General features: G+C 42.1%; 2 long non-coding RNA genes across 2 annotated transcripts; one reads left to right on the forward strand and one right to left on the reverse strand.

Annotated features, from left to right (window-relative positions):
- Positions 1–4616: 4616 nt before the first annotated feature.
- LOC135570272 (uncharacterized) lies at positions 4617–5603 on the reverse strand. Its single transcript, XR_010463499.1, has 2 exons — positions 5518–5603; positions 4617–5097 (listed from the first exon to the last, which is right to left on the reverse strand). It is a non-coding gene; the product is annotated as an uncharacterized LOC135570272 (long non-coding RNA).
- On the forward strand, positions 5094–7087 carry LOC135570271 (uncharacterized). Its single transcript, XR_010463498.1, has 2 exons — positions 5094–5417; positions 5741–7087. It is a non-coding gene; the product is annotated as an uncharacterized LOC135570271 (long non-coding RNA).
- The last annotated feature ends 218 nt before the right edge of the window (positions 7088–7305 follow it).

Consider the following 7305-nt stretch of genomic DNA (forward strand, 5'->3'; position numbering starts at 1 on the left):
GCCCACTACTCATGTTGCCCTGTGAGGGAGGGTGGCTGGCACTGTTACATGCTGATGTTATTGTCATATCTATAGGAAACTAGTTGAAGAGGTTTTTCTTGTTCTCTTTTTATTGTTACAGATCTCCTGGTCCAGCCTGATATCTTCCTGACTGACCCAATGGGAGGGGTCTTCAGGGGTCACCAGGGGCCCGAGATGTTCAGGGGCTACAACTTCACCATCACCTGCTCCACTCAACCACAGTACCCAGGAGGCTCCTTCCTCCTCATGTTCACCGGCTCCAACAGAACCCAGCCAGCTGTCAATCACTCTGCTGCCTTCCTCTTCCCTGCTGCAGATGACTCCCACCAAGGGAACTACAGCTGTGTTTATGACAATTATGTTTTCTCTCATAACTTCTCCTCTGAGAGTGAGCTCCTCCCCCTCACCATCACAGGTAACTGAACATGAACCAGACTTATAACTTTGTCATTGACAGATTTCCCACAGATCTATGTGATGATGATCAGTCCCCTCATCAAAGGTGTTTCTGTTTGCAGCCTCTCCTCTGCCAGCCTTCATCATCAGACACGTTGTAGTGCTGCTGATCCTACTGACAGCCATCACCACCTCCTACCTGTACTACAAGGTAAAGACATTTACTCAGACGTTACAAGTCATTTAAACTAGAGGGTGAGAGGGTGAGGGGGAGAGGGAGGGAGGGAGAGAGAATGGAGATACTAGAGAGTAAATGTCTGACTGGTGGTGCTGTGTCTCCCTAGCCCACCAGGAGGCAGAAGAGAGTGAACAGGGTGAGCAGCATGGCTCTTTATGTCAATGCCATGGAGATGGTCTCTCTGAGCTCCAGAGCTGAAGCTGGACCGGGAGAGGAGAGAGCAGCCCAGGGGACGGAGTAGGAGTAGAATGAATCTGACCCTACATGCTGATCTTAGGTCAGTTTTGTGTTTTAAATCTAAAAGTAGTGACTGCAACCACCATTATTCATTTAGTTTGTTTTTTTACCACCAGAGTAACATGGGGTTTTGGTGACATGGGGTTCTGGGTAACATGGGGTTTTGGGTAACAAGGGGTTTTGGGTAACAAGGGGTTTTGGTAACATGGGGTTTTGGTAACATGGGGTTTTGGGTGACATGGGGTTTTGGGTAACAAGGGGTTTTGGTAACATGGGGTTTTGGGTAACATGGGGTTTTGGGTAACATGGGGTTTTGGGTAACATGGGGTTTTGGTAACATGGGGTTTTGGTAACATGGGGTTTTGGTAACATGGGGTTTTGGGTAACATGGGGTTTTGGTAACATGGGGTTTTGGTAACATGGGGTTTTGGTAACATGGGGTTTTGGGTAACATGGGGTTTTGGTAACATGGGGTTTTGGGTAACAAGGGGTTTTGGTAACATGGGGTTTTGGGTAACATGGGGTTTTGGGTAACATGGGGTTTTGGGTAACATGGGGTTTTGGTAACATGGGGTTTTGGGTGACATGGGGTTTTGGGTAACAAGGGGTTTTGGGTAACAAGGGGTTTTGGTAACATGGGGTTTTGGGTAACATGGGGTTTTGGGTAACAAGGGGTTTTGGGTAACAAGGGGTTTTGGTAACATGGGGTTTTGGTAACATGGGGTTTTGGGTGACATGGGGTTTTGGTAACATGGTGTTTTGGGTGACATGGGGTTTTGGTAACATGGTGTTTTGGGTATCATGGGGGTTTGGGTAACATGGGGTTTTGGGTAACATGGGGTTTGGGTAACATGGGGTTTTGGTAACATGGCGTTTTGGGTAACATGGGGTTTTGGTAACATGGTGTTTTGGGTAACATGGTGTTTTGGGTAACATGGGGTTCTGGGTAACATGGGGTTCTGGGTAACATGGGGGTTTGGGTATCATGGGGTTCTGGTAACATGGGGATTTGGTAACATGGGGTTCTGGTAACATGGTGTTTTGGGTATCATGGGGTTCTGGTAACATGGGGTTTTGGGTAACATGGGGTTCTGGTAACATGGGGTTTTGGGTAACATGGGGTTCTGGTAACATGGGGTTTGGGGTAACATGGGGTTTTGCCAACATGGAGTTTGGGCTTATATGGCGTTTGGGGTAACACAGGGTTTTGGGTAACATGGGGATTGGGGTAACATGAGGTTTTGGGGTAACATGGGGTTTGGATAACATGGAGTTTGGGGTAACATTGAGTTTTGGGTAACATGGGGTTTTGGTAACATGGTGTTTTGGTAACATGGGGTTTGGGGTAACACAGGGTTTTGGGTAACATGGGATTTTGGGTAACTTGGGATTTTGATTATTTTAAGAGATGGCAGTAATGGCTATTTTGTGTTCCAGAATGTATTGCTTTCTGCTTTTGTCTTCATCTTATTTAGTGTCTCTTAGATTCTTTATCTTATTTAGTGTCTCTTAGATTCTTTATCTTATTTAGTGTCTCTTAGATTCTTTATCTTATTTAGTCTCTTAGATTCTTTATCTTATTTAGTGTCTCTTAGATTCTTTATCTTATTTAGTGTCTCTTAGATTCTTTATCTTATTTAGTGTCTCTTAGATTCTTTATCTTATTTAGTGTCTCTTAGATTCTTTATCTTATTTAGTGTCTCTTAGATTCTTTATCTTATTTAGTGTCTCTTAGATTCTTTATCTTATTTAGTGTCTCTTAGATTCTTTATCTTATTTAGTGTCTCTTAGATTCTTTATCTTGAAGTGTTTCCATTATTAGTCCAGGTATTATTATAAATCATATTTCGTTTTGGTTTGTTGTTATATATATGGAGATAGTGATGTATATTGATTATAAATGTTGTGAAGTAGATTATTGTCATGATGTTGCTCTCTAAACTGCCATGTAATCAACTGGATGCTTTTAATAAAATTACAGGCTGTCAGTCTTGTGTGATTTAATCATTAGACAGACTACAACATACAGTATGAATTAACTGAGATCAGTCTGTGTGATTCCCCTCTTGGACAGACTACAACATACAGTATGAATTAACTGAGATCAGTCTGTGTGATTCCCCTCTTGGACAGACTACAACATACAGTATGAATTAACTGAGATCAGTCTGTGTGATTCCCCTCTTGGACAGACTACAACAAACAGTATGAATTAACTGAGATCAGTCTGTGTGATTCCCCTCTTGGACAGACTACAACAAACAGTATGAATAAACTGGTCATACATTTGGCAGGAGGATAGGAAGTGCATCTCAGTTTCCACCTCATTTTGTGGGTTGTGGGCACATAGCCTGTCTTCTCTAGAGAGACAGAGAACACCTGGTTAGCAACAGTAACGTTAGTGACACATGGTTAGGTAGGACAAGATATCTGTTAGATAGGAACAACAGTAGTGATACATGGTTAGGTAGGAACAACAGTAGTGATACATGGTTAGGTAGGAACAACAGTAGTGATACATGGTTAGGTAGGAACAACAGTAGTGATACATGGTTAGATAGGAACAACAGTAGTGACACATGGTTAGGTAGGACACAAGATATCTGTTAGATAGGAACAACAGTAGTGACACATGGTTAGGTAGGACACAAGACATCTGTTAGATAGGAACAACAGTAGTGATACATGGTTAGGTAGGACACAAGACATCTGTTAGATAGGAACAACAGTAGTGATACATGGTTAGATAGGAACAACAGTAGTGACACATGGTTAGGTAGGACACAAGACATCTGTTAGATAGGAACAACAGTAGTGATACATGGTTAGGTAGGACACAAGACATCTGTTAGATAGGAACAACAGTAGTGATACATGGTTAGATAGGAACAACAGTAGTGATACATGGTTAGGTAGGAACAACAGTAGTGATACATGGTTAGGTAGGACACAAGATATCTGTTAGATAGGAACAACAGTAGTGATACATGGTTAGGTAGGACACAAGATATCTGTTAGATAGGAACAACAGTAGTGATACATGGTTAGGTAGGACACAAGATATCTGTTAGATAGGAACAACAGTAGTGATACATGGTTAGGTAGGACACAAGACATCTGTTAGATAGGAACAACAGTAACGTTATTGATACAAACCCTCAATGTGAAGTAATATTAATCCATAAATACAGAGCACAAGTACAACCCTTTTATATAAACCTTTTAAGGTAGTAAGAAAATAAACATTCACTTAATATTTCAATAAGTCACCTGCTAGTAAATCACCTGCTGGTAATAACTAGCGTGACATTGTAGTGCAGAGACCAACGGTGCTCGTTAGCTCGTCATTAACACGGCTAGCTAAGACAGCAACAACTTGGTTAACTGGCTGAAATAAGTCTTCAATTCATGAACGGCTAAATAAATATATACAGAGCCACATTCGCTATTGACTTTAGGATATATGAACCAGTTTTCCAAAACCACTATTGTGTTATACAGTTTGAAACAGTGTTTATGTACGGAGGAAGAGGACTCGAACCTGCTCTCAGAATATCTGTCAGACTGAGGAGCGGGCAGACCAACTTCCCAAATAGGGGAGAAGCACTCAAAACACACTAGTTGTTCTTTCAAAGAAAATTATACAAAAATAGTAAGTCCGAAGACCTCTCGTATTACCAACCTTACTACAATGGCAGCAAATATTTTAATGAATTCAGTAACACATAATGAAAGGAAACTTTATTTATATCACCCCTTTTTCCGAGGTGAATGGTTTCACCCACTACTCTCCCGGAACTGAGGCTTTGACGTCAACACAGTTTCACTTTGTTACACCTTTGGTGAGCAAAACAGCTAATAACGTAGCTAAATACTGACATGATCCTCAATCGCGATATCTGTTCATATCTAAATACATGGCTCTGCTTTGGTCTATTCCATTGATATTGTCAAACTGAACATTACATTGAACATGTGAGTCATTTATCAGACGCTCTTATCCAGAGAGACTTACAGTAGTGACTGGATACATTTTCATACGTTGCATTGGCAGGACAATTCCATTAGTAGTTGGGAGGAGAGCAGAAACAGCCTAACACCTCCACTGATACTGTGTAACCTGTCTGCAGTCAACCAGCCATCCAGACTGAAGTGAAGGCCTTGTTACAGAATGAAAACACCTTCTCTTTCGTCGGCATGGCAACCTGTAAACATGTCAGTGGCGTCACAATGTTGCACAACAGCAGCAGAACATTGGATGGAGGGTCATTGTATCATTACACAGTGTCACTGTCTATTCTACTGTATTGGTACATGTGGTATTACAATACATTAGAAGATCTGTAGATGGCAGCATTGAAACAATTTACAACACATCGTCAACTAGCAACCTACTCTGTTTCAGTGCTGTTTAAATATCCCACTTATTTTATTCTGCTGTTAGAGGCCATCAGTAGAGACAGTCAGGAAAATAGTCTTTGTAGCAAGTTTTTTTCTGTCAAACCTGGGAAGTGTGTCTATATAGGTAAGTATATATACAATTAGGATGTTACTTTAAGGTCAAATGTACTGTAACTGTCTAGTTGTGGAGAGAATCTAAATGTATTGTTTATTGACCTCCTCACCTCTCCATTCTAGCACCATACGTTCTGTTGTTTACTGATCTCCTCTCCATTCTAGCACCATACGTTCTGTTGTTTACTGATCTCCTCTCCATTCTAGCACCATACGTTCTGTTGTTTACTGATCTCCTCTCCATTCTAGCACCATACGTTCTGTTGTTTACTGATCTCCTCTCCATTCTAGCACCATACGTTCTGTTGTTTACTGATCTCTTCTCCATTCTAGCACCATACGTTCTTCAGAAGCTGGACAGCATATGAATAGAATCCATCTTCTCTCACCTTCTCCCCTCAAGACCAACATCACACAAGATGCTTCAGAACAACAACAACAACAACAAGCTGGTGAAGTTGCTACCCAACAGGAACAACCAATATGTTTAAGTTCTATAGTCTACCAAGTGTTAATGTCATTGTAGAGGGTGGGTCCCAAAGACCCTCCCCATTAGTGATTAAGGGGACTTGAAGATTCATATGTTTTGCTGCAGGCCTTATAATAGATACTGTTTCTATGTGTCTAAAACTCTGCCACTATACGTTGTACAAGCATCTATATTAGTCTTTGTGGTTAGGCCCTGGCTGATGTGAGAGTGGGCTTGCAGGCTGGGTCTGAGTCTATATTAGTCTTTGTGGTTAGGCCCTGGCTGTTGTGAGAGTGGGCTTGCAGGCTGGGTCTGAGTCTATATTAGTCTTTGTGGTTAGGCCCTGGCTCATGTGAGAGTGGGCTTGCAGGCTGGGTCTGAGTCTATATTAGTCTTTGTGGTTAGGCCCTGGCTGATGTGAGAGTGTGCTTGCAGGCTGGGTCTGAGTCTATATTAGTCTTTGTGGTTAAGCCCTGGCTGTTGTGAGAGTGGCCTTGCAGGCTGGGTCTGAGTCTATATTAGTCTTTGTGGTTAAGCCCTGGCTGTTGTGAGAGTGGCCTTGCAGGCTGGGTCTGAGTCTATATTAGTCTTTGTGGTTAAGCCCTGGCTGTTGTGAGAGTGGGCTTGCAGGCTGGGTCTGAGTCTATATTAGTCTTTGTGGTTAAGCCCTGGCTGTTGTGAGAGTGGGCTTGCAGGCTGGGTCTGAGTCTATATTAGTCTTTGTGGTTAAGCCCTGGCTCATGTGAGAGTGGGCTTGCAGGCTGGGTCTGAGTCTATATTAGTCTTTGTGGTTAAGCCCTGGCTGTTGTGAGAGTGGGCTTGCAGGCTGGGTCTGAGTCTATATTAGTCTTTGTGGTTAGGCCCTGGCTGTTGTGAGAGTGGGCTTGCAGGCTGGGTCTGAGTCAGACTGAAACTAGATAAAGAGAAGTAACCACTGTCTGGTTTTGACATGTTGATATTGTGTGGTAGTGGACAATGCTAATGAATTCAGAGGAGATACTGTACCAGGTTACTTTATAAGGTAACCTCAGCTTATTGATACACACATACATTGACGTAGGTGATTATACCACCAGGTAGTGACCACATGTATATAATCAGCTGTGCCCTTAGGTGGGTTGCAGAACTTACTCTGAAACATACATGCTGTGTTCCCGTTGTCAACTTCTGTCTGCAACCACATTAATAAATGAATGATTGATTTACTTAAAGATATTGTCTGGTTGCTGATTTCACCAATAAGTAAATGATTGACAAAGAACAAGGAACCTGCCCCGACATCACCACCATGGATGTTTAAGTTATATAGTCTACCAAGTGTTAATGTCACCACCATGGATATAGAAGTTATATAGTCTACCAAGTGTTAATGTCACCACCATGGATGTTTAAGTTATATAGTCTACCAAGTGTTAATGTCACCACCATG

The sequence above is a fragment of the Oncorhynchus nerka genome, unplaced genomic scaffold (genome assembly GCF_034236695.1).
Source record: "Oncorhynchus nerka isolate Pitt River unplaced genomic scaffold, Oner_Uvic_2.0 unplaced_scaffold_1002, whole genome shotgun sequence".
Taxonomy (NCBI): Eukaryota; Metazoa; Chordata; class Actinopteri; order Salmoniformes; family Salmonidae; genus Oncorhynchus; species Oncorhynchus nerka.